Source organism: Tupaia chinensis, unplaced genomic scaffold (genome assembly GCF_000334495.1).
Source record: "Tupaia chinensis unplaced genomic scaffold, TupChi_1.0 Scaffold143826_1, whole genome shotgun sequence".
Classification (NCBI taxonomy): domain Eukaryota; kingdom Metazoa; phylum Chordata; class Mammalia; order Scandentia; family Tupaiidae; genus Tupaia; species Tupaia belangeri.
The window spans coordinates 334,512-339,645 of record NW_006203676.1 but is presented as its reverse complement, the minus strand read 5'-3'; the positions used below and the strand labels follow the sequence as shown (position 1 = coordinate 339,645).

At 38.5% G+C, this 5,134-nt stretch overlaps 1 long non-coding RNA gene across 1 annotated transcript in view; it reads left to right on the top strand.

The window, feature by feature from the left end:
* The first annotated feature begins 1,652 nt into the window (after positions 1–1,652).
* Positions 1,653–5,134, top strand: part of LOC102475781 (uncharacterized) — a 12,444-nt gene continuing 8,962 nt past the window's right edge. Inside the window, exons 1-3 of the long non-coding RNA XR_336966.1 lie at positions 1,653–1,706; positions 1,864–1,967; positions 2,997–3,026. This is a non-coding gene — a long non-coding RNA (uncharacterized LOC102475781). The remainder of the gene's footprint in view (positions 1,707–1,863; positions 1,968–2,996; positions 3,027–5,134) is intronic.

Below are 5,134 nucleotides of genomic sequence, written 5' to 3'. Positions count from 1 at the left end.
ATATAAAATAATTCTTTTTAAAATGTAGCAATGTTCAATAACTTACTTGAGCGATAAAAATATTCATTTTATAGTTATCTTTTATTTTTATTCACAATAGAGAAATAAGTGAGAAAGAGAGAGAACCCCAATGGGGTTTGGTCCCTCCACGTTTATTTTTCCTCCCAGTTCTTCTCTATCTCATTAAGATCCTGGGCATGTGCTCAAGAGTTCACATGAAGTCCACCAGTCCAGGATTGAACCACTGATAAGCTATATGGCATTTGACTTCTACCTAACAGTTGCGCCATGGAGCTGGCTATCACTTTAAATAGAGCCTTGTAGCACAGTATAAATGGGTGAATGGACACTCTGAAGGAAGTACGCTATACCTTTAACAGAATCAATCACCTCTGAGAATGCTATGAGCATTATGATTGGTGGCCAAAGGTGACTTCTATTAACTTCTTCAATGAATATTTGTTGAGCACATCCTATGTTGCAAACATGTTCTTAATGCTAGAAGTGTAGCCATGAAAGAGACAAAAAAGACACTACTCACATGGAGCTCACTTTCTAATAGGGGTGACTTAGAAAATAAGCTAAGATACATACACACACACACACACACACACACGCACAATACTTGTCATAAGTGTTATGCAACAAACTTAGCAGGGAAGATGAACAGTGTGGGATTTTGATTTTCTGATGCAACAGAGACCTAGCTGAGAAGGTGATGTGGGAGGAAAGATTTGAAGGAGGTGAGGGTAGAGTCCTGTAGAGGTCTGAGGTGAAAGTTGTAATGAAAGGGAATATCTTGTGCTTCCTAATGACTTTTCTCTGTAAATCTATTCACCACTGAGAAATAGTAAGGTTTCCCCCAAATTTTAATACAAGAGATACTGTGTTGGTGTTGCTGCTATTTTTACAGCGTTGAATGAGTCAGTTTAAAACCGGACTTAACAGAATGGTTCACACAATTAAAACGTGGTTTAAGACCTTCGAAGTTTTGAGCAAATTGAGGCTATAGTCACGCATACTAAGTGTGTATGTTTATGAAATGGACGATTTTGGAATACAGGATTTGAATAAACAGGTCCTTCAGTGGCTCTGTCCAGTTTTGTAAGCTTTCTATAGCTACTTGATAACAGTGCTGTACAAAATCCAAAGGATTTGCCAAGGTACTCAACTGTCATTGGAATCAATAAGTTATAAGTGGGAGAATATTTCTGGATCTGTGAATGTAGGGCTAACAAGTTATGTATGCCATTACCTTCAGGGACAATAGCTAAAGTAACAGGAAAGGCTGACTATGGTCTTTAAGAAAAACTTGCCAGAGGGTATGTGTGCTTGCCAGAGAGACAGAGAGAGAGAAAAGGTTAGAAGAAACCACCCCTTATAGGGAATGGTCACACTGCAATCCCTTTTCCTCCAATCTCTCTCTCCTTTCAAGATTTTCAGCACACACACAGCGCACACACACACACACACACACACACACACACAGGGTGTTAAGTTGCTGCATCAGGGACTCGAACCCTGCAGTTGGCCATGTGGAATCAAGCCCCTTAGCCACTAGACCATGGCTTGCCCTTGATGAGTCTTTGGTAACTAGCCTACATATTACAGGTGATGTCACCAAGTAGTCACAGTTTATTACATCACAATGGGTTTTGCATATGAAGTTCAGACCTTTGTTAGGCTTTGGCTGATCTCTCCTGAGGGTATGTAGTAGTAAGAGATTTTTGGGTATTGTTTTTCCTTTCTTTTTCTTAAAAAAATATGACAGGGTGTTTTTAAAATATTTTCATGGTTAATTCATAGAAAAGTGTGCTTATGTCCATGACAAAGGTATTCAACAATACTCCTTTTCCTTCTCAGGGCACAGTGTAAGAGTGTGATTTACAGCTAGTGCTGCCCTACAGGGGGGAGGACTCAGACTTCATGTACACAAGAATGAGATACTAATTTCACCAGTCTGATAGGTAGGTATCAAAATTCTCAGTTCTATGTTGTCTTTTATTCTCTTCTGCTCGATAGGCTCATATTCAAAGGTAGGCTTCTCACTGAGCTTTCTCTGTGAATATCTAGTTAGGCACTATGTTCATGTGTACTTAGGAGGTATAATTGTTAATTATATTGGTCATGAGAGTTTATCCCATGTAGTGGGAAATATCAACCTTCTTGGTAAGTTCCAACTCCCCTAAACTCAGTTCAAATTCAAAGCCCCAGAAAAGGTAACTATTTGACGAGAGTAGAACGTGTGGATTTTTAGATACATGACTTTCTTCTTCTTCTTCTTCTGTTTTTGCCATAGGGTATGTTTGCTTGCTGGAGACAGAGAGAGACAGAGAGAGAAAAAGTGAGAAATCACCCCATAGAGGGGATGGCTACACTGCAATCCTTTCTCCTCCATTCTCCTATTGGGATTTTGGGCATGCATGCACACGTCTTCACCATGATTTTCAAGCTGATGGGTCTGGGACTCAGACTGTAGTCGGCTATGTAGGAGTCCAGCACCTTAACCACTATATCACCTTCTGGCCCAACTTTCTAAAATGTTTTAAGGCAGTTTATACTGGTATTACAGAAGTTTGGTAGAAAATGTATGTGCATTAGACTTCAGCCAATATTATAGCTATAGTAGTAAGGCTCAACCTTGAAGAAAGGAAGGAAGGGTTATTTCAGTAACCTGAGAGCTTTCAAGGCTGTCAGAGTAGTCTAACACCTTCATAAACCTTAGAGCTGGGAAGGAATTTGATACATATTTTTTTCATCCCCCTGGATCGCTGAAGAAAGAACCTTCTATCATCCTACAGGGGCATCTCTGAAGGCCGATGTGAACCTTCCCTTATGAAATGCCTTCTAAATGGCCTTTTAATTAAGAAGTTTTATTTAGACTTAACTGACATCACTCCTGAGAAAGATAAGGCATGAACTCATTTCTCATGTATTTAAAGGTAGAAATCTTCAGCTGTTGGAATTCAACTTACATATTATTATTTTTTCCACAGCACAAGGCAGACCCTCCAGAACGTTCTAAGGTAAATTGTTTATTATTGTTTGATGATGTCTTTTTCTCTTGTGTATTTTTTAATTTTTTTTTTGCCACAGGGCACGTGTACTCACTAGAGAGAGACAGAGAGAGATAGTGAGAGAGAAAGTAAGAAATTACCCCTTGGGGGTATGGACATGCCACAATCCCTTCTCCTCCTGGGATTTTAGGCATGCACGTACCCATGTCTGGCATGATTTTTTTTTTCTTTTTCTTTTTTTTTTTTTGGAGAGGTTTTTGCTACAGGGTGTGTGTGCTCACCAGAAAGACAAAGAGAGACAAAAAGCGAGAAATCACCCCCTGGTGTGATGGCCACGCCTCAATCCCTTCGCTTCCATTCTCCTCAGGATCTTGGGCACACATGCACATGCACCCGGCGTGAGTTTAAGCCATCGGGTCTACGACTCGAACTGCTGTCGACTACATGGGAGTTCAGCAACAGAGCCGTTATGCCAACAGCTGGTCCCACTTATAATTCTGTTTTAAATAATTATTTATCTGTTTTATTTATTATTTTATTTTATTTTATTTTATTTATTACTCAACTTGACCAGAAAGAGACAAGGAATGAGAGAGAGGAAGAGTAAGAAAGTAAGCTCACAGGTCCAGGACTTGAACTGTGGTCAGCCATGTGGGAGTCCAGCCTTTCAACCACCATGCCTTCTGCTGGCCCCTCTTCCTTATCACTTTGAATAAATAAGAAATACCCAACATGATTTTATTAAAGTGATCCATGAAATGAAATGAAATGAACTTTCTCAAAATATATGGTAAGAAGCTATCAACCTGAATGAATTCCCATTTCACACTTATATTTCACATACTTAGTTTCTTGTGGAACTATGAGATGGTTACCTACATCTATCTGCTATGATCTCTAAAGATAGTCTTGATACTCCTCCTGCTTAGAGTAGATATACTTTTTTAATTTTTAAATTTTATTTATTGTTATTATTATTAATTTTAAACTTGAACAGAGAGAGACAGAGAGAGAGGGAAAGTGAGGAAGCAAGCCGCCAGTTCCAGGACTCGAACCACAGTCAGCCATATGGAAGTCCAGGGCCGAAACCACTATGCCACCTGCTGGCCCCAGAGTGAGTATACTTTTTACAATGCTATTGATACATCATGTAGAGTTCATTGAAATTTGCCTTTTTCTTTCATGTGAATGAATTACATAAGTGCTTTTTAGCAAATGCCAGCTTTATAATTATCTTAAGGTTATTTATATCTAGATTGTCTTTTGCTTGTTTCATGAAGGCCTTATGTTAGACTAAATGTTTCATTCATTTTTGTTGTAGATCCTATTAAACTTTGGTACAATATTTCTTTCTTGTTGATGGAAGAGGGAATCACAAATTTAAAACCCATCTAGTTTTAGCCTCTGACACCAAGATAAAGTGCTTACATATGGCTCTTTGGAATTTAAGTTACCTTGGAAATAATCACATTTTTATCACTCTAGAAATTATGGAGTACGACTGAAGTTACTTCATGACTTCTTTCTTTTCAGTCTAGAGTTTATTTTTAACACCTGTTACATATGGATTCATAGAGAATAGGTTCTGGAAGCTCAGGCTCCTTTCCATTGGTTCTCAACAAGTGTGCTTCTCTGGGTGAGCAGGCTGGTGCTTCAGTTGAACACAGGTACCTTTCTCTTTGGCTTCCTTCTTTTTCTGGTCATTTTCCTTCACATGTTTTAGGAAGCTCTCTCTGCTCTTAGAATGCTTAATATGCTCAATACGCACATTAATTCTCTTGGCAAGAATCTTACCTTCAACTTATTTGTTTATAATATTAACAGCATGCTGGGTGACATTGTAGATTCTTCTCCTAGTTTGTTGGGAAAGTCATGATGTATTTTTCTGTTTTTCTATTTAAAAATGTCATGACTTGCCCCACAACCCAGCAGTTTTGCCATGGTAACATTTGTGGGGCATTACTTTTTGAACAGTGACCATTCTCTTGATGTCTAAAATATTACCTTTCTTGTAGATTTGCATGTATGTTGTCAAAGGAATGACTCCATGTTTTCTAAAAGGTCTAGAGATATAGATATAAAAGGTCTATATATATATAGGGTGCCTCCCCTCTTTC